The following is a 23,263-nucleotide window of genomic DNA, read 5'->3' as shown; positions in this document are numbered from 1 at the left end:
CCTTCAAAGAAAGTGATAGCATTTGGGTGTCTGCTGGCAAGAGAACATCAATGGCCAGTCAGGGTTCTCCAGAAAAGCATCAATAGCCAAGAGAAGACCACAAGGCCAACTAGGAAAGAGACACCTGTCCCTTTCCATCTTTCATATTCCCTGCTCCCAGGCTTCAACTCCCAGAGATACTGATCCAGAAGTGAGAGGGGGAAGATGAATCAAAGAGTAGACTATGCTTCCTTCCCACTTCAAGATGAAGTCCAGGTATTCCTGGGAAGACAGGGAGAGACAAACATAAAATTGAATATGAGGTAGGTGTTTTAAGCCTGGCTCAACTAAAAATAACTTTTTAATAATGGGAAATGATCAAAGAGTTACGGGATCTGTTTGAGATAGCCTTAGGAGACAATAAAGGGAAAGTCTGCATACATAGCCCTGTTGCAAGAGCAACTGGAAGAAAACATTAAACAAGTATTGTTATGTTCATATCCTATTGGGTTCGGCCTATTAATAAGACTAAATGCAGAAGAAAACAAACATAAAAGAGGATAACTTTATAAATAAGTCCTAAGAGAAACGAATACAGATAAATTTGGGTTTTATTTGGAATAATGGAGGTGGGTGAGGATGTCAAAAGAGATACTGAATAATTTTAAGAGTTTAAAATTATCAATGAACAATTTTATATCATGTGATTTTTAGAAATCAGCTCTTGGTAGTCATAAAGTGAAAAAACAAAAACAAAAACATCTCTTTTTCAACTGATTGAACATCTCTAGTGCCAAACACTGGATAACTCACTGAGACACAATAGGCTTCTTCCTGTTCTCCTGAAATCTATGCTTTTTTCCCTTCTAGATGCTCAGAAGAAAGAGCTTCTTAGAACAATTAGTGAAGGCAGAGATATCCCTATGATTCATTATTTTTTATACAAGGGTAAGAGCAATGTTTAAGCACTTGCTATGTGCTGAGTGATTTTAAAATCATTATATGCTTTATAAACGTGCAGCATAAATATAAAGTATTTGTCTCTATGTGGGGAACGAACAAGTTGAAGCTTAGAATCATTAAGTAACTCTCTCAAGTTCACCCAGACACATATATGCCAGAGCAATAATAAGACACCAGCTTTATCTGGTACTAAATCCTGTGTTTTTTCCACTGCATCATGCAATTGCTCTATGAAATAGCCACAGAGAAGTTAACTAAACATGTGGAAGACATATCTATAATTTATAATTTGAAAATCAGAGCACTATGGGACCATCTTTATTATGAGCATTATAGAGCAAATTCTGTATAATATGAGGTCACTTTGGATTTTATCCCTAAGGTATAATTCTTTACTAAAGACCCATGATAAAATGAGTGTATGTGTAAGGTGACCCAACAAAAATCATATGAGATAAATTTGGTAAAAGCATTTAAAATTATTTAGACGGAATGTATTTATTATTTTAATAAGAACTTCCATTTATTATATTAACTTCCTAATATGACTGTTCCAACTTTATGATTTTCAAATATTTATACAAATTAATTTCCTTTGTTGCATTATCACATTGCCTAGAAAATTTACACCTGTTCTCCAAACATGAAAAAGAAAGAAACAACAATAATCTTCCCAGGGTAAATATTATTGTAACTCCTGTTATGAAATAATAAAATATACAGTCCTCTGGTATTGTCAGAGAAGAATTATCATGATGACAAAGCAGTTAGAAAGTTTCCATTCTGACCTCTGTTATATACTGATGTTCCCAATTATTAAACAATGCCAAAGGAAGACGCTTATACAAGTAATTGTTATTCTTATCTATACACATACTGGCATTTGTAACTTTAATTAGGATGTACTCTATTTCAAGCATTTATTTATTTAGCAAGTACTTATAAGGAAGCTACTCTCGTCTGGGTTCTGAGACATGAGAAATAAACACAGATAGAATTCCTACCAATTGGTGATTAGAGCTAAGTAAATCACATGGAGTAGAGTATATACACGATTTCTATAATCCAAGACATAATGTGGAAAATGTCGTAAGCAAAAAAGAAATGCAGGGATATGACCAGTTCAACGTAGCATTTACTTTCAGCCAAAAAATCAAGGAAGGGTTTTTGAAAGAAGCAGGATTTGAACTGGGCTTAAAATGGACTTTGAAATGTATCAAGTGCTTTTAGTAAAATAATCAGTAAAATAATGTTTTTTTCTATTTTGATCAATCAACATAGCATATTTAACAATTTCTTACTAGTGAATCATCGGTATATTCCTTTAAGGAAAAATGTATTTTAAAATATTATGTTGGATTCAATTTACTTGTATTTTATTTTGGACTATTATATATTTATTCATGTACATTTCGGGAACCTAGTGGGTGATTTTTTGTGTGTGTGTACCATCTTTATCAAGTTTCATTATCATGTTAACACAAATCTTCTCTATATTATGGAAGAATTTATCACGGGGTTCTTTATTCCCTTGGAAAATATGAAAGGATCTTGGTAAACCTACCCTGCTTTGAATCAGTTTTTTTTAAGGTAACTGAAAACTCTGATGGAGTTTTCAGCTTCCTCCACGGCTGTGGACAAATAGCTCTGTTCGTGTTTGATACTTTTTCCTAAATTAATTGTAGTAATTAACATTCTCTAGAAAATTGTCCATTTCATTTCATTGATACTTAAGAATTCATTTACATGGAATTTTACATAATTTTCTTCCCCTTTGAGGTCTTTTAATAGACTTCTGTATTCTTCTTATACTTCTATCATTGTTCCTTCTCTAATTTTGTTTTTTTAGTCTTTTTAAAATTCTTTAGTTTATTTTCACCAGGAAGGCTGTTCCTCCAGATGACTGAGATTGGGAGGCACAGAGGCGGGCAGCGAAGGATACGCTAATTGGCTGGAATAAAGACATTAGAGGCAGAAAAAAGAAGATAATATTTTTACTAAATGTAATACTTCTTTAGTAGTAGTGGGCAGAGCAAGAAAAACAAGATCAGGTCCTCCATAGATAAGAAATATTGTTTGTACTGATAACATAATAATGCTTTTAAAATTATTATAATTCTCTCTTAAATGAGTATTGTATCTTAATAGGTAAGCACATTTATCAAACTAAATGTCTTCAAATATAGGAGATGTGGGTTAAGGCTTTTATTTATCCAGAGGAATATACACTGAAAATTGAGCAATGTGTGGGCTGATCATGATACAAGACTGGGAAAGCTGATTTGAAGCATTTTGTTTAACTTCCTCTTGCTTATACTGTCCTAACAGGATGATACTGGTCCCATCTTTGTCCTTCAAGGGTATTTTGATAATAAATGAGAAAATACACAAAGTATTTTGTGTCCTTATAAATGGGTGGTTAATAAGAAAAATGCAAAGTTTTCTTTTAAAATATATTTAAAGACCTATCTTTCTTGGCTCCTATTAATATTTGCATCTTCAACAGAATATATGTATCACACGCTCTAATTTCAGTGTTTTGGACCAAACTGAGTGAAACCAAGGTTTTTAAAGAACTGGAGCCTCAGTTTGAAACATCTCAAAGCCACGTTGTAATTCCTCTCTTAGGTACAGGCAAATGGCAATGTTAAGCATCAGACTGTCTCCATATTAAAATAAGCAGAGCAATTTGATGAGGAAGTCTCCTTTATTTATATCATTGGCCCTCTCCTCTTCTATCAGCAAGCCCAAGTACAATGAGCTCCTGGAACAAATGAGCTTATTAAGATCATGGTTAGACATATCGTTTTTCAAATCACACTCTACAAGACAGATATGCTGGCAAAGCTGTAATAAATGTCAAGGCCCAAGGCATCCACCATTCTTTTCAGCAGCCCGATGGCTTGGCTAGAAAAGCTTTTCATAAATTTTAGTGCACACCTGTCAAGTGGCAGGTGTGATAGTCTGCTATCGTGGAGCCTGAGCTGTGATTTCTGGGCTGGCAGCACCATCAACGTTTTCAGTGCAATCATGTGCTCTTCTCTGTTTGTGACCAATGAAATCTGTGTGATCACACCGAGAATCAGTAAGTCCTGGCAGATCTGCCAGTGGTACTCATCACATAGAGATTATTTTAGATTGGCTGCCATGAAGTGTTATTTCCCATTTGTTAACACAATAGGGTTTCCTGACGACAACTGAAATACATTCATTTGTATATGGGTTTTGTTCTTGTTGCAGTTACCAAACCCTTTCCACATCTCCTACACTCCTTTAACCTTTCACAATCAATCTTCTCCATGAAACAACTGCAGTGTTAATTATGCTACATTTTTCTTGGAGGGGAAAGGTGGGAAAATTTTTTTCTGTTTTAATATGCTAAAGTTGTGAGTTAGAAATAAATCTTTGATCTGAATTATCTGCAGTAAAATTGTATGTATATATATATATATATATACACACATGTATATATGCTTAGAAAATTTCTGAAAGGAAACTCAAACTGTTTATAGTGTCACCGCTAAAAAAAAAAGAAAGATTTGGAGACAGGTGAGACAAGGATCTTGCATTTCCTTTTCTGTATATTATGGTAATGCCTGGATTTCTATGATAATATATTCATATATTCCTTGTGTAATAAGAAAAGTATATTTTAAATCAGGGAAACCTAAATATTGATGTCAAGAAGAAAATAGGGTCCCAAAAGACCAATCTTGGATCAATAGTACCATAGATTTATACAGTACTTTCATATATATTGTATTGCTAAATCCTCACAGACACTTGGTGGGATGATTGGATGAGATGTTAGCATTCTCATTTACATAGGTGAAATCTGAAACTTAATGAGGTTTGGAGACATGCTTGTTTTCAGTTAAGCTTCTATGTTGGGACTAAGAACCTGGGTCTTCCAACGTCTTGTTGAAGCTTCTATCTTCTCAAGCCCCTACTCCCACTGCCTTATTTTCTGTTCTAAAAGCAGTATCAACAATAAATATATTCTTACTATTTGCCATAAAACATTTATTTCCCATTTTAAGTATTTCTGACATATACACTCTGTATATATTTCAAGCTACCAATAGGATCACAGTTTTATATTAATCAGACAGATCAGTCACTTCATAGAACTGTTTAGACATCAACGGATTCTGGAACATGAACAGAAATTTTAATACTAAGCTTTCCACTGAAGAAAAAATAACTGTAATTATTGTGTTTAGCACAGTAACTTTTTTTTTTTGCAAAATTATGGCAAATGCAAGGCCTCTGGTTTGTCTAGTGCACGTCTGCCATAAATACTATTTTAAAAAAAATTGCTAAGTGGAAATATTAATTTGTATGAATGGAACAATCTACCCTACCAGAATTAACAACAATTTCCCAGTTGAGCACAGGCACATTTAAAAAAAAATTGACTAACCAATAATCACTCAGGGCAAAAGTTTCATATGAAAATTTCTGGAGAAGGTTTACCTTCCCACCCCTTCTTTATTCCCAAGATTCTGCCCTTTTATAGTAATAAAATAATTTATAATTATTTCCTTAAGAAATATTCCAATCTGTATACAGAAAGACTACATTCAAATACCGAAGATTTCTCGGTGACTTAGAAACCTAACTTACAATCCTTGGCACTCAGTCTAGTGATTCCCAACTCTGTTCCTGGGACTCTCAGGAACTAGAATTAAGGGTGGGATGAGGGAGAAACACTCAGGGGGATTAAAAATATCCCAAGTGAAGGAAGTCAGCCATGACAACCAACTGTCATAACTACCAGATTGCTGGACCTCATGTGCTTTACAAAAGCACCATGCTGTCCTTTAGCTCTGGCACTGTTTTAATCTGCCCCCTCTGAGCTTTCCTCATAAGACAAAGTGCAAGCAAATACTTGACTTCCCTTTGAACCTGCTACCTGTGCTTCTGAACTGGAAACATCAGCTCACTCTCAGTCAACTCACAGTGGATGTTCCGTTCAAAACTCAACTCTGGCAGACATGGACCAAACCAATTACCGATTGAAGAAAATAACATGATGTTATACTCTGTAATATTGGAAGCACACTGTGAGGGGGAGATGGTACAACCCACAAAACAAGAGTTGAGAACTACTGCTCCATTCCTTCCCCCAGTGAGCCCGCAGCTGCTGCTGGCACAGTGACTCTTGGGACTGGCCCAGCATTTCTCCATTGAGTGCCTGTTGAACGGAACAATCATCCCCTGGAGATGGCTGTGATTGCTGCATCCTGTTCCTTCTCTTAAAGCCCTTAAATCTGCACTAACAGTTACCCCATCTAGAGCCTTCCTGACGCACAGGATGGAAGAGCTACAACAGACCTGTCTTCTGTCTCTGTGAGCTTAAGAGGAAAGACAAATTGATTGCATTTAACAAGCAATGGACATTTTGATATTTGTGTTTCTTTCCAACATTCTTCTCTGTCTTCCAATAATTGCCAAAATTTATTTAAAATGGATGAGATACATTTTTAAGAGCTTTACATTGGTTAATTAAATAATGTAATCCTCAACCCCAAGAGAAAGGTACTACTATTATCCACATTTTATAAACGAGAAAATCAAGGCACAGAGAGGCTAAGAAGTTTTTCTAAGAACAGATACCTAGTTAGTGTCATCCTGCTCTTGAGTCGGGTCTGAACTGCCATGTGGTGCTATTTCATTTACTGATTTTTCTGCCCACTGGTTCTTCCTATGCCTGTATTTCCGTCTGAACCAGAGCATTCAAAATTTCTAGGTTCCCCAGGCATCTTATACAGCCTCAAGTATAGAAAAACAAACCAATTAAATCATTTCTCTTGAAATTAAAAGCTTTGAGATTTTATTTTACTGTATCTGAAAACCTTAAAAAGTGACTAAAAGCTGGCCATTAAGGCCATTATTAAAATGACAGTATTTTTCCCCAAGAATGCTTAGGTGGTATACTCCCAAAGCCAAGCACTTTATTAAAAAGAGATATATTTTTATAAACTATCTTTTACCTCAGAGTTCCCCCCAAATTAGAGAAGGTACCTCTAACCTTGAAATTCCTGCTGACCTTCTTAGCTCCTTGTAAGAAATGTTCTAGTTCTATGCACACGCACCTTTCTTTTGAATAGCTATTGAAGTTGTCACTTGATGAGGGATTGAGAAGGATTGTGAATAAAACAGAAAGGACACTTGCACCAATTCTATCCGCAGACACCGACATTCTATCTCACATGAAATAAAGCATCAAGTACATGTTGATTTCAGAAATGGTTCAGTGAAAGCTCTGGCATGTCAATGAATCTACAGCTTGTTTCCAGCATGAAAGGAATGTTTTAATTAATGTCTTACTCTGCTACATTTTGGTTGGGTATTTTCCTCTTTCCTTTTCCTCCCCTGGGGCTAGGAACTTGGCATGGCTCTAGGTACTAAAAGTACAGAGACAGTGCCTATAACATCGTCCCTGCTCTCCAGGATTTCAAATGGTTTCTACAGCAGTTTCAGCAACTTGAGACACATGGCTTCCAGGGGCATCTTTTGTTCATATTTTAACTTGCCAACTTCCCGAGCTTGAATTTTAAGTCGTATTAATTGTTTCATTGTCCTCTCCAGCTGTCATCCCAGTGAACTTAGAAATAAATACCTACATCTTGCCTAAACTGGTGATCAAAAATTGTAAGTAAATGAATAAAACAATGAAGACTAACAATCCAAAGGAAATGCTCATTAAATGCTGACAGGGAAGCCATTAATACCTGAATAGTTTCAGGGACTGTAATCAGACTCCAGATTAATTCAAAACCATGTTTGGTGGGCAGACTATGCAATCCTGAACAAAATGGGGCTTTTCCTAGTCTAGCTAGATCCCTAGGAGGGAAGGATTTCAAGGAGACATAGGACCTATAAATAGCTCCTCTGCTGCAAGGATCAATAGTTGAGAAATTTAAGCAGACGGTAAGTAGCTCAGCTGGTTCATTTCTCTGATGTTCTTGCAATAAAGACCTGGCCAACTGCCTTTTAAAAACTTTTTTCAGGCTTTGTTGCATTCAATTGGACATGAAACTGTAGTTTTTACTTAAGGAAGGCGTGGGATGATTCTTTTTCATTTGTAAAATATAACCACTGTATTAGTTGGTGAATTGTAAACAGGCTAATGGTCCCTGGGCTGCATTGCTAGAGGTTTTCCTCACACATTAAGTAATCTACTGGCTGCGGTTCTAATATCCTTCACTGAAGGTAGGCAACAATAACAACGTGAATACTGCTTTACAGGCACCCCAAGGCCCCGGTTCAATTGCTATTTGACTGGGCTTGCATAGGGAAATAATATGAAAATCTGAGAAATCTTCATAGGCAGCTAGGTGAGCGATATACTACTATTAAAAAAAAGAGAAGAGAAAAGAAAAGCAGCTACCATATACTGAGCCCAACCATACAGTCAATGCTCAGTAAGCGTTCAATCTCATCATCTACGCCATTACTGACTCTACATTGGAACTGAGCCAGTACAGTATATACTTTGTGAAAATTATTTTCATAAATATGTGAGATAGGTACTACTGTTGTTTCAGTTTTTTACAGGTAAGGAAACTGAGTCTAAGAAAGACCAAATGACGTGTTCAAGTTCACTCAGCTTGTCAGCTATCCAGTCAAAGTGGGAATGCTGGTCACTCTGATTCTAAAACTAAACTCTAAACTGGACCAAGCTGCTACTGACATTGAGATGCTAACTCAGTGTAAACTGTTAGTTTCTGGCATAGTATGGCAAGTCAATGTGCAGTCACTTTGGGGTTAAATAATATACTGTAATCATACCTGCTTATTGTGACAAGTCACAATAAGGTAACTGTATACATATTGTGGTTTATTGTTTTTAACAATAAGAATGGAGTCACTTTTTATATTACAACTGTAAGTTTTTTAAAGTTTGTATTTCATGCACATCCTTTCAAGTAGGCACATACTGATTCAACATATTATTTCTCATAATTGCATTCCACTTCACAGTAGGATAAACCACATATATCTAAACATTCTTGTTAGAGGGCATCCAGGCTGTTTCCAGATTTTGCTCTGACAAACAATGCTGTTATAAACAGTCTCTATATATGTACACAAGATATTCATACAGTTACAGAACACACATATATACATACATGCATGTCTATATATGTACGTGTGTGTGTACACAAAGACAAATAAATTGGAGACTTTATTGCTACTGATAGATTCCAAAGGTAGAATGGCTGGCCAAATAGGTATGAACAAACACAAATTTTTCTAAACTGTTTAATTACAGTTTATATCCACCAATGCATGTGAGTATGTTTCTCCATCTCTTCTTCAGATCCCATTCATTGCTATTTTTAGCTTTTGACAATTTGATGGTGAAAAAGAATCTCAATATTATATATTTCCTAACTTATCAAGATGTAAAGCTATTAAAGCATAGCTACATTTTGCTTTCTACTAAATATCCATTCTATTAGTTTTCTGTTTTTCTATTTGGCTGTGTTTTTATTCAGTCATATAAATTTATGGTGTAATACTATTAAGGGGTGTGAAGTTCTGAGGTTTTACCCTACTTGCAAGCTAACGATTAGTCAGCTGTGGTTTTGTGGATGCTGGTAGAAGACACACAATGCCTGGGCCAGAGACAAAGGGTACTGTTTCTCACATCACAGGAGACATCGTGAGCATCAGAATATTTCCGTCAGTTCTCCTGCCTGCAAGTACCTCACAGGTGTCCAGATGGGTCCAGATGATGCCTGCACATGTAATGGGTGGTACTATAAGAAAGCAACCCAGGCCATAAGCAATACCTGTCCTTTACTCTGGAGAGAGACACTATCTTTATCTTCCAAGGCTATTTGATATATATATATATATACATCTTTGAAAAGATCAGTCTTGAACAAAGAGCAGTTAATGCCTCATTTGTAAAATGTGCAGAAATGCAAAAGACCGACAGGGAAGTGGCTCCCAGCTATTAGGAAATCCACTTTTGATCAAGTATATTGTGTATGTTTTGTCTCAGTCACTACTTATAATAACATTTATATTTTGTCCTGTCTGTCCTCCTTCCTATGGTCCTTCGTCTGACATATTTTCATGTTAGATTTAATATAACAACATTGAATCATTTCTCTAATTTTAGATACAAATTACTGCTTTACTCCTGGTCTAAGCGAAAACAGATACTGTTTAATGGTCATTTTATGAAAACCGCCATTTTATGTGTCCACTATTTCTGTTCTGTTTTTGCCCTGATGAGTGAGGAAGAAAAGGCAAAGGAAAGGGAAGCTCACGGAGACTTTTGCCCAGTCAAAATAAAGACTTAAGGTTCATAACTCCTTCCTATCAACGTAATTGCTGTAAATTCAAAGCTTTAGCAGCATCAGAACCCAGTATACATGTTGAGGCAGATCGATCTTTTGTGGCACTTGAAGCTTCTATAATTTGGTGGCTGGGTTAGGTGGTGCTTGAAGTATGAAAATACAAAATTACAAACACAGCATGGCTCTGGCTGGTACAAATTTATATCACTAATATAAACAAACGTGAGGTCCTAAAATGTCAGTCAAGCTTGGTCAGCTTCATAGTCAATCTGATCTATCTGGTAAAGGATGTGAAAGACAGAGTTGAAGCCAATCACAAAATGAAGTTTCTGTTCTTCTTGGTCATAGTGCTGCTTTATTAGTTCAGCTGAATACCAGCATTGGTCCCTCATGGAAAACATTCCACAACCTCTGCCCTTCCTGACCTGAGATCCTCCTGAGCTGAAGTTCAAGATGAACAATGTTGTGTAGAGTATATCCACTGGGTGCAAATATGATCACATCAGATTCAGCAGAATTACTTTAGTGCTGGGGGGGGGGCTGGGGGTGGATCCTACAGCAATTCACCTTGTCAGGTGCCTTCCCATGACCTCTCAAAATGTTTGTTTGGGTGAAATCTGGGCTAAATGGATTTGGATGGCAAAGAAGACAAGTAAAGAGTTGCAGAAGTAGCAGAGTAGATATGGAGTGACATTTAAGAATGTGCATGACATAAAGCAGGATAAAGTATTTTCAGACAGCCATAGTTCTCCCTGTTTTGTCCTTCTGATAGTTTATATGTCATATATTTTTTTAAGTTTAACAGCAATTGGCAGAGCTGCCTCTTTGTCTGAGTTGCCCAGTCACTTGGTTCAGGCTTCACAATTAGCTTTAATAAATAATATTAACTGAGTGCCTAATATTTACATGATATTCCATAAGCTATAGACACATAGAGATTATTACAACATCCCAACCCTTACAGAGCTTACCGTCTTCTTATAGAAATACAGCCAACACACAGATATCTCCAATGCTAGGCAGACTATGCCTAGTGGCATGACAGAGCAGCAGATGGTCATTTGAGTTTAAAGGAAAAAGGCTTCTTAGAGGGAGTAGCATTTAAGATGATACCTGAATGATGAGGTTGTGTACAAAGTAGACACAGAGAAAGTATTCCAGGCAGAAGAAGGGGCAAAGCCCCGAGGAGCAGAAAATTGCAAAGGGACAGGAAATAGTCCAGTTTTAGTTGGAAAATACAGTAAAAGTTAAAGAGACTAAGCCAGAAAAGTGGTGGGACTACATCACTGAGGTCTTTGCACTCATTCCGAGTATAAAAACACTAGGGTGGTATGGTCACTGGGGAGTTGTTTTCTGCAGGGGAATAGATTGAACTGGGAAGTGAGTTTGGAAAGAAGTAGAGAAAAGCAACGGGAAAGCACTTCGAGGCCAGGTTAGACTTAACAGAGTACACAAGGCATTGCAGTAGGTGTAGAGGCAAAAAGGCCAACTGTAGGTCTCCTTACAGAGATTAAATCACATGGTGGGAATGGAAGGTACAGGGAGAAAAAGGATGACAACTTTCCAGGAATCTCACTGCTTGGAAACCTGAAGGGCAACTTATTTTATTCATAGGACATTCTCATGTTGACTTCTGCATTCTCTCTCACCTCTCTTTACCATATTATTTATACCACTGCCCTAATGCCTTCTTTCTCTCCCTTTCTTCTGTGACTTCACTTGTCAGGTACATCTGCCATCTTACTTAGCTTTGTTAGTGGCAAGAAGGATGAAAACTCCCTCACATCACAGATACTGTACAATGCTACCAGAGAAAAAGAAAGTCAATTATTCTTACAGGTATACGACTTCCTAGAGATTACTTCAAGATAAGTACAAGTGACAAAAACATGTAAATATAAATACCATCAACTATCTCCATATGTATAAAAAAGAGCACCAAGAGACAGCCCCACAGGGAGGAGGGAAAACAATACAAATGTGAAGAGAATGATGAGGTAGCTGATGTCGGGTGGTGATGCTGTGCAAAATCTTCACGACCGGAGTCAAAAGACTGCAGAATTACTATGTGGTTTGGGAAGGTAGCAGGATACTAAAGATGGAGGCACTGGTAGGGGGCATGGTTTATGAAGGCATTTCACATCAAGCATGAATTTCTTGTTCCCCTATTTTTACCTCCATCTTGCTCTCATCATCATAGTCAATCTCACATGCAAGTGATAGATTCAATAGGAAAGATACTCTGACGTTATGAAACATTATACATCATATCCCTAGGAAGTCCCTCTTTTTACATATTTTCACATCTCTCAGTTCTGTAAGGCAGAATCATGCAACCTTGATTTCGCCTGCAAAATATCAACAGATTCCTGACAGTTATAATTAGAAACAGAATATGAGTCAAGGGTTCACGGTAATTGATTTCTGTGCCAGAAAAGTGGATCACACACTGAGAAGTAGGTCTACCTGGAATCATTTGGAAAGGACTTAACATTTTGCCTCTAAAACTGGCAGATTTGTTCAAAATTTCACTGTTTATTTATTCAAAATTTCCCTTTGCCACTTTTTTTTTTTTTTTTGCAGTTTGTGGATGGTGGTGGGAATAACCCCTTTAGGCTAGGAACCAGGATTCTAGGATGCTCCCTACCTTACTGATTTTGTGATATTCTGCAGAGTTGTTCTGAATATCTAGTGAAGCAAAGTAAATAAAACTATCCCTAAATTGTAAAGGCTTAAATAAATAAAAGTTCTTACACTATTATTACTACAGATTCCATAACTTCCTATGTTGGTGGAACTTCGGAGAAGGCTGTTAGACATGGTTATTTTTAGAAACTTTTTGAAGCATCCAGATCTTCTCTATTATCTGGTTACTGTTTACAACAACCATTCGGGGGTAAGCCAGCAGTTTTCACAAGAAACTAACTCAGAAAAGTGTTAGAAAATAACCAAAGGACACATCCAGGTTTTATCTGACCTAAAGCTTAGAGTTTAGAGAACTTTTTTAGAAAAATAATATAAGGACTTACCCGCTCCACCCACACAGAGAAGCAATGCTGAGGTGCTAGTTTAGTATGGCTAAGAGTGAGGAAAGAAGTAGGAGGGGGAACTTCTAGGGAGATGGTTCTCTGTGGTTGGCACAGTGTAGTCCCAAACAGCAGCAGCAGCATCTGGGAACTTGTTAGAAATATGAATTCTCAGGTCCCACCCTAGAGCTCCTGAATCAGAAACTGTTTTAACAAGCCCTCCAGGTGATTTTGATGCACAATAAACTTTGAAACCACTGACTTAGGGGAAAAAAAAGAACACAAAATCACAAATGCATAATTTCGTAAAAAATGAACATACACTTAGAACGAAGAAAGAAATCACAATAAATCACAATTTTTAAAAGGCTGACACATACATCAAACATACAAATTCCAGGAAAATAATAAAAATTTAATCAATGCCTGACACACAATCTAAAGACTTCTTCCTAAAGTTTTTGACTCAGACGCTTTTATTACCTTTTCATGTAACCACAATTTTGTGACACCGTTTTCCACAGAGAAAGCATAATGACTATTCACTCTTTTCTCTAGAGTAGCTGATTGAAATACAGTTTTCATTATTGATAATTGAAATGTATAAAACATGGTTCTGCACACTTAGATGTACTATTTTTGCTACTTCAGGTTTGTGCTTTCATACTAGGAATTCTAATAAACTCCATGATCTCTTTAAAATATTATATGTGTAGTAGTACCTTTGTAATTGTGTGTATTCATTATTGAGAACATTTCTGACGGGAGGGAACTTCTGCTTTGACCTGATGTCAGTAAGAATTGCGTCTTCTGCTTACAATTTCACACATCAGCATTTTGGAGAAATTGACCACAGATAACTTCCAGCTCTGTACATTTCCACCCTTGTTTCTCCTTGTCTTCCCTCATATGTCTTGTGATGGGTTCTGTGGGACCTGATCACATCGAGATATGACCTTCCCCTTGCACATTTCTGACATGACATCAAGTAAGTTGGCACAGTGGGAAACTTCTAGAAGCAAGTCCTACTTTGAGTCATGGGTGTGACTGGATACCTCATAAATGTATCTCTTACACTACAAACAACAAAAATATATCTACTCAAATGAAATGTATTCCTGACTCTACTTCCCTCACCTAGATCCCCAAAATTCCCACACAAACACTGTCATACTGAAGGGATAGAGTTAGGATCCTCGTGGAAGGAGACAGCATTCTTGACAGAGAGTACTCAAAATGCCATTTTTTGCAAATATTTTAAAACCGTATGCCATATGAATGCTCTGCTCAGGCCATCTCTGGTCCTTGGAAGCAGCCCAAGCAATACAGGCTCCTAAGTTTAAGCTCAATTAGCTTCCTGCTAAGTCTGCTTCTGAATCAATGATACATGAAACCAAGAAACAAATATTGACTTTATTGGCTTTTCCAAGTGTATCACAGGAGAAGAATGTCAAGTGTAGATTAGTGATAGTCAAATTATACTTCATCAAGCTTGATCAAGGATTAGGGTATAAGGTCAGGCAGATTCAACAAAAAGAAGTTTTAACCAGGTAAATAGGATGACAGAGTCAAAATTCTTATGGAGATACAGGGAGTATCACACACAGGAGATAGGAGTCAGAAGACAAGGATCAGAGTTCAGGATCACTAAGTGAAACTACAGAGGCAGCTCTACCTAGGGATGCCTTCTCCACTGAACCCTGGTTTTCTGCCAACACCTGGACACAGCTAAAGACATTCAATATAAAAATCTGTCCACTCCAGAAATATAAAAGGGAAGACACATTGGTGTTACAGTGGTAAAACAATGACATCAATCTCTAGTCACTCTGATTTGGTTGATACTCCAGTGGCTTTACGAGGAGTTTCTTTCAAATGAGTTACTCCATGAATAAGTCACCCAGCTGAGGAGGTTCTATGTCATTAGTGCCTGAGTGAGGCTGCTGGTAATAGTACTGACTTATGTTAAAATTTTCTAAATATTTTCTTTTAGGACTATCAGGCTTTTTAGAGCTTGGGAATTTAGTCACTTGGGAGGGAGGAAATGTCAGAGAGAATCATTTATTACCAGAAAATAAACAATCTCCCCTAACCACACCCCCCAAAAAGCATGTCACATTTCCAGAAAAACATCACTGCACTCCTTGAATTTCACATCAGCTCTTGGAAGGGAATACCAGAGTGACCATTAGATTAGAAGCTTAACACTTAACGTAGGTAGTCTAACTGCTGTTCTAGAAATTCCTAGAAATGTCTCTTTCCTGGGAAAACTACAAAAATTCACAAGTCTCAGGTAGGAGTCAGACAGCATCCTGAACTATATCTTCCAAAATGATGTTGCCCAAAGGGTGATCACAGTCTGCCTGTATTGGAATTCCTAAGGGTGCTTGTTTAAAATGCAGAATCACCAGCTCACAAAGAGACTTAAGGAAATGGAAACTCTGCATGTGTTTCCCACAAATATGCGTGGCCGACAAGCACCCTAGTGAATTCTTATAACCATTTTACGAACTCCTGAAAGTGGTAGAAGTTGCCATCAAGAAATGGGGATGGATTTAATGGGGGGGTCCTTAGCCACCATCAAGACAATTCAAAGAACTCCCTCAAGTCACAAGGCCAGAGTCTCAGAGAATCTCAAAGTGAGGACTCTTGTACATTTGAATTCTCGCATCCCTCCTTCCTGAGCTATTCCTGCTGAAGATGAATGCCTTCCTCATTAGAACACCAATTTAACTTTGCTGTTTCCCATTACTGCTCCTTGGCCTTTCGTTTTTGATGATTTTTTTCCGATGTAACTTCATTTTGGGTGTTCAATGGCCCTCCTGATCTTTCTGGACTCACAGGATTGAATGGAATCTCAAATCCAACCAATGCTTTAATTCTTTCTGTGATATTCCTTAAATGTTACCATGTGATTTGAGCTTGATTGACAATGGAAAAGAAACTCTGGGGCCACCTATTCCATTTTTAGACACTGCTAATCATCATAACCATCACGCTTATCAGGAATCAAACTATGTCTGTCTATAATTAGCACCATGGGTCACAGGTCTGCCTTCCTGCCTTCCAGAAATACACTTCTGGCAATTGAGTTTCTCTTCCACATGACAGCTTTTGGCTCCATGCTAACTGATGTGTATTTAGCTTTGAATGTTTTGTATTGTATCCAGGATCAAGGTATTCTGTGAATGTGAAGTGGGAATTTACAGTCTCAATTGCCATTCCTGTGATAATATCTTCATAGCTACACTCTCATTAGATAAAAATGCCACAACTGTCCTCAGAAGAATAATCTGTTTCTAGAATAAATGAGTCAAAAGCGTGGGGCAACTTTTTCTGTTCTTTTCAGTAGTGGTTCTCAAACCAGGGCAATCTTCTTCCCCACCCCCTACCCTGACTACAGGGAACATTTGGCAATGTCTAGAGACGTTGATAGTTGTCACACTTGGGATAGCGGTGCTACTGCCATTTAGTGGACAGATGCCAAAGATAGCACGAAACATCCTACAATGCTCAGAACAGCTCCCGACCCTCCCCACAATCCTCACAACAAAGGATTATCCAGACTGAAATGTCAAGTGTTGAGATTCAGAAAACTTTGTGAGAGAAATCTCAAAGAAGTCAACATAGAAAAATATATATAGTGATTCCTTGCTACTCACTCTTTCCGGAGATTCCTCTCAAAACAGCCGAAATTCTCACATTTCATGTCACCTTTCACCTGGAAAATTGTTAATATATTTTTACAAGTTAGGATCATCACTGACAATATTATCAGTCACTTAGAAATTTATCTTAGCAGAAAAGGAGAAATGCTGGCTATTTGGACATATTTTATTGTATGTTTTGCCTACACATAGTCTCTAATGAGCCTGAGAGAATCAATAAACTTCAATTTCTAAAATAAAACAAATGCCAGCTCAGGAGAGCCTGGCACTGAGGTAAGATATTCACAATCAGCCTTCTATCTTTAACTCTACTCCAATAAAATAAACATTAATATAAATACATATTATATATAAATATAAATACATATTCAAATTACGTATTAAGAAAAGGTGCAGCCAAATATGTATACAACTGAATCACTATGCTGTACATCAGAAACTAACACAATATTGTAAATCAGCTCTATTTCAATTAAAACAAGAAAAGGTGAAGCCAAAAGTAATTTTTAAACATTATTCATTTGCATTTTATAATCCTTTATGAGGTACTTAATGTGTGCCAGGCACTGGGTCAGATGCTAATATATAGATAGGGAAAACATGATCCCTAACTCTCACAAAAGTCTGCGGAGGAAGACAGAGAAGTAAACTGTTTTCTCAGAGCTGATGACCTTCCTTCCTGTTTCATCAATCAATCAATCAATCAATCAATCAGAAGAGCTCTTCTTCATCCTCTCCACCAGATGTGCCAATTCACAAGCATCCGTAACCCTGCATGCACTGCCTCCACACTGATTCAATGTATCCTCTGTCCATGTTCTATATGGGCCAACTTCTCTCACACACTGGGTCCCAGCTCTTCCTAATCAAGGACTTTTCTCATGGAATTATCTCCTCTCTCTTTTCCCTCATTACATCATCACTTCCTCCTCTTCTCTGTATCTTTGATATCATAAAAGCATGCTATAATATCGATCACAGCTAGACCCAGTCTCATCTCTCTACCCTCACCCCTTTCCATTTCACTCTCTTAGCTCAAACTCTCAGCATCATTTGATAAAGTTCACCACTCTCTCTTCCTCCTCTTCTAAATCTTTTTTATTTTTAACTTGGAATTCAGTATACCATATTCTCCTGATTTTTTTCTTACTCATGTGGTTGCTACCTCTCAGTCTTCTCTGCTGGAGCCTCTCCATCTCCCCAACCTTGAAATGCTATCATGTCCCTTACTCTTACATGATTTCATCCATCCCAGTGGCCTTCAACACATTCTATATGCTGATGACTCCCAGATTTCTATCTCCAGAATGAACCTCTCCTCGGAATCTTCATATTTTATTCTGATGTCTAATGGGCATTTCCATCCTAGTAAATCCATAACTGAGCTCTTAATTCATTCCCCTGCCCCTTGCCAAACATGCTCTTTCCCTAGAGAGTCTTATCACAGCAGTTATTGCTGTAAAGCATCTCAAGTTAAAAAACCTTGACGTCACCATTGGTTCTTCCCTGTTTCTTATAAGTTTTCTTCCAATCCATCAAATGAATTCTGATAGAAATACATTTAAATAATATCCTGCCCCAACCTAATCCAAGTCATCTCCATCTGCCTCCTGGACTCATCACTTGAAGCCCCAAGAATTCTTTGGTTTTTTTCTGGTAAATCAACAGCCAGTTCTCCCCACAGTAACCAGAGAAAGTATTTTAAAATGGAAATTATGTCATGCCACCAAGCTCCTGGACACCCTGATGTAGTTTTCTGACACACAGAATAAAATCCTAAATCTCTACTGTGGCCTATTAGATCCTACCTTACCTGGTTTCAGATAAATTCTCACTCCCATTTCCTACCATTTTTCTGCTTGCTCATGACACTTTGTTGGCCTCTTTGCAAGTCTCCAACACTCTCCTACCTTAGAATCTTTATATTTACTGGAACTACTTCTTGAAACAATCTTCCCCCAGGTAATCACATGGCTCATCCCCTCCCTACATAAATGCCCTGCCCGAGTATGGCTTCCTAAAAAACAACCCTCTCTAATAGTAACAACTCTTCTCTAGCCCCGTATCTTGCTATAATTTTCTTTTTAGCATTTATCACTACCTTATTTTATATTCTAATTTACTTATTTGTGTATTTCCTGTTTATTCCACTATTTCCTGTTTATTCCACTAAAACAAAGGATTTTTGTTTTATTCTCAGATCTATTCCCAGGTCAAGAACTGTGCTTGGAGTATTATAGGCACTCAAATATTTACTTGACTACAGAATGAACTAGTCTCCATATTCAGGCAGGTATCACCTAGAAATGCAATCTTAACTTTTGTAAACTTTACTCATTTCACTTAGTTACCAATCTTATACTTTGGAAGCAGTATACTATTCCTATGTTGTTTATAGTTTACTGAAAACAAGCATTCATTTGTAATACCTGGTGTAATATTTGGTCACATTTAACCTGATGTAGGATCAAACATATGACACAATGAATACAATACCACAGCACATCAATTAAGTACAAATAAATGATTAAAATAACAACCAGTATATCACATTATTAAAAATGATCTAATATAATTTGTAATGTTTTAAGTAATAAGCAAAAACATATTTACAAGAGTTTTTATTTTTTTGGTTGAAATAGAATGACTCCAAGATGTCATCTTAGAGAAGGGAGCAAGTTGAACTCTTCAAAGAGAATTGCAGTATATCTAATGACTTTAAACAACTTTTGACACAAGAAGCATCATCTCTGTCTTTTCTGAATTAGGTTTTGATGTGTTCCCTGACATCTAGAATTTGAAGTTCAACAAGTTGACAACACTGGAACTTCACTTTCTCAAATAGCAAATGGAAACATATGTTTGAAAATTATGCTAATAACTGTGCAACCTAAAAAAAAATCTGACTAATGTTGGTGACTTGTAAGATGTGGAGATAAATAGACTGATGTCCCCACTGCTCCCAGGCAGACTTTAATTGTCAAACTTCCAGAATCACTAAAACTAAGGAGTGAAAAGTTGCTTGCCTCAATCTTTCTCAGAACAAAGACTCTGACACTTCTTATTTAGTATTAGAAAGGTAATTAAATATACTTAATACAGTATTGAAGCACTGGATTGACACAGAAGAGGAACTGGCTTCTAGTCTTTGCTCACCCACCGAGTAGTTGTATAGCCTTGAGCCTCAATTTCTTCATTCTCATTAATTAATAACAGGGGAAAGTGGGACAAAATAATTCTACTTTGTGTCTTCTACTTGGGACCAATTTGCAATATAAATCACAAAGCCACTTAATAGCTGTTGAACAGCTGAGATTTTAACTTGTATCAGTAAGGACAGGTAAGGTTATGCTGGCATAACAAACAACCTGCAAGTCACAGTGGGTTAAAACAATGAAAGTCTATTTCTGATTCATACTACATGTCAGCAGGCATGATGCACTCTTGATGATCATTCAGAGATCCAGTTAACTGAATCACCATCTTGACATGTTTCCACAGTCACTGAGGGAGGAAGAAGGGAATGTGATACTTAAAGCTTCTGACTAGAAGTAGCACACATCACTTCTCCTGACATTTCATTGGTCAAAGTCACATGGATGCACTTGGCTTCAAATGGAGTGGAGAAGATAAAGCAGAATATTTTGGGGTAGCTCTAATAACTATAGGAACCAATCTGAGTAAAGAGACTACAGTGTTTATTTGTCTGGTGGAGGCTAGATTCTTAGTAGTCCCTGGTGTACATCAGACCAGCAGTGCCTGTTTCTCTAGAAAATATGTGGATGGAAAAGAGAGGAAAAAAGATATAAACAAACAGATTATATTGAATGTAAGAACATTTTTGTGTCTTCTACAACAACACATGATAATAAATTATATTTGTGACATAAAAATATATGTATTGTACATGATCCTATAACTTAATTTTAATTGAGTAGATTTATTGTCATGGCATTTAAACTGATAATCATGTCATGTGCAAAATAATTATTTTTTAATTTGGCTATCATAGATAACAACCAATAATAGAAACAAAAAGTAAAAACAGCAAAATAATAATAGTATTTTATTTATGTTTTAGCTAAAAAATAAATGATAGTACTTTGTATACAACATTCAAAAGCACAAAAATGTCTACAGTGAAGAGCACATCATTCCCATCTTTTCTCCAAGTCATCCAGTTCTTACTCCACAAAAACATCCATTTAATTTTTTTATTTTATCAAGGTAATTATAGTTTGTAACATTATACATTTAACGTGTACAACATTTTATTTCAACTTCTGTATATACTACTGCATGCTCACCACAAAAAGTTTAGTTTCCATCCACCACCATACAGTTGACCCTTTTACCCATTTTTCCCTCTCACCATCCCTCTTCCCCTCTGGTAAACACTACTCTTTTCCATGTATCTACATGTTTGTTTTTGTTTGGTTTGTTCATTTTGTAAATTTTTTATATTCCATATGAGTGAAATCATATGGGATTTGTCTTTCTCCATGTGACTTATTTCACTTAGCATAATACCCTCAAGTTTCAATCATATTGTTGCAAATGGCAAGACTTCATCTTTTTTATTGCTGAGTAGTATCCATCCTATATATACCACATCTTCTTTATCCATTCATCCATCAATTGGTACTTAGGTTGTTTACATATCCTGGCTATTTTAAATAATGCTGCAATGAAAATACTCTTTTCAAATTAATGTTTTTGCATTCTTCAAATACCCAGAAGTGAAATAGCTGGATCCTATAGTACTTTTACTCTTAATTTTCAAAGAATTTCCATACTGTTTGCCATAAAGGGTGCACAACTTTAGATTCCCATCAACAGTTTACAAGGGTACTCTTTTCCACATCCTCTCCAACATTTGCTATTTCCTGCTTTTTGGATAACAGCCATTCTAATGAGCATAAGGTAATATCTTATTGCAGTCTTGATTTGCATTTCCTAGATTATTAATGATTTTGACCATCTTTGTATATGCCCGTTGGCCATCTGTATGTCTTCTTTGGAAAAATGTCTATTCAGATTCCCTGTCCATTTTTAAACCAGGTTGTTTTTTTGCTGATTTACATGAGTTTCTTACATATTTTGGATATTAACCCCTTACCAGAAATATGATTTGCACATCTTATCTTATTCAGTAGGTTGTCTTTTCACTTTGTTGATAGTTCCCCTCACTGTGCAGAAGCTTTTTAGTTTAATGTAGTCCAATTTGTTTATTTTTGCTTTTGTTTACCTTGTCTGAGGAAACATATACAGAAAAATATTGCTGAGACCAATGTCAAAGACCATACTGCCTATATTTTCTTCTAGGAATTTTGTGGTTTCAGATCTTACATTCAAGTCTATAATCCATTTTGTGTTGATTTTTGTGTATTATGTAAGATAATGGTCTAGATTCTTTTATTTTTTTTGTATGTGTCTGTCCAGTTTTCCCAACACCATTTATTGAAGAGACTATCCTTTCTCCGTTGCATGTTTTTGCTCCTTTGTCATAAATTAATTGTCCATAGATTTGTGGGTTTATTTCTGGGCTCTCAATTCTGTTCCACGTCTGTCTGTTTTTCTGCCAATATCATGCTGTTTTGATGACCATAGTTTTGTGGTATAATTTGAAATCAGAGAATGTGATACCATCAGCTTTGTTCAGGATCACTTTGGTTATCCAGGGTCTTTTGTGGGTTCATATGAATTTAGGATTTTTTTGTTCTATTTCTATGAAAAATGTTATTGGGATTTTGATAGGAATTGCATTAATCTATAGATTGCTTTAGGTTGTAATGGCATTTCAACATTGTTAATTCTTCCAACCATGGGCATGAAATATTTTCCCATTTCTTTGTGTCTTCAATTTTTTTCAGCAATGTCCTATTGTTTTCAATATACAGATCTTTCACCTTCTTCGTTAAATTTATTCCTCCGTATTTCATTCATTTTTGTTGCAATTGTAAATGGAATTATTTTCTTAGTTTCTCTTTCTGCTAGATAATTGTTAGTGTACAGAAATGTACAAGATTTTTGTATGTTGATTTTGTAACCTGCAGTTTTACTACAATGATCTCCAAAAAACTCTTTTTTCAGAGAATTAATTTGAACAATAGGAAAGTTTCAAAATCCTGAGTTTCATAGTTTCAAAACTGAAAACTAACCAATGGCTTGCAGTAATCCAAGGAACCATTCATTCAGGAAAACTGGCTGAATCTTGGTAAAAAGCAGTGAGCTTTGTGGTGTTTTAACTTTCTATTCCCATCTGCTCTTACCACCTCTGTGAAATCCTCGAAAACCAACAGCCTTG

At 36.5% G+C, this 23,263-nt stretch overlaps 1 long non-coding RNA gene across 1 annotated transcript in view; it reads right to left on the bottom strand.

Moving 5' to 3' along the window:
- Nucleotides 1-23,263, bottom strand: part of LOC116280599 (uncharacterized) — a 136,406-nt gene that overhangs the window by 92,908 nt on the left and 20,235 nt on the right. The window contains exon 2 of the long non-coding RNA XR_012073132.1: nt 16,951-17,009. This is a non-coding gene — a long non-coding RNA (uncharacterized lncRNA). The remainder of the gene's footprint in view (nt 1-16,950; nt 17,010-23,263) is intronic.

This window comes from Vicugna pacos, chromosome 5 (assembly GCF_048564905.1).
Source record: "Vicugna pacos chromosome 5, VicPac4, whole genome shotgun sequence".
Taxonomy (NCBI): domain Eukaryota; kingdom Metazoa; phylum Chordata; class Mammalia; order Artiodactyla; family Camelidae; genus Vicugna; species Vicugna pacos.
This window is presented reverse-complemented; position numbering and strand designations above follow the sequence as displayed.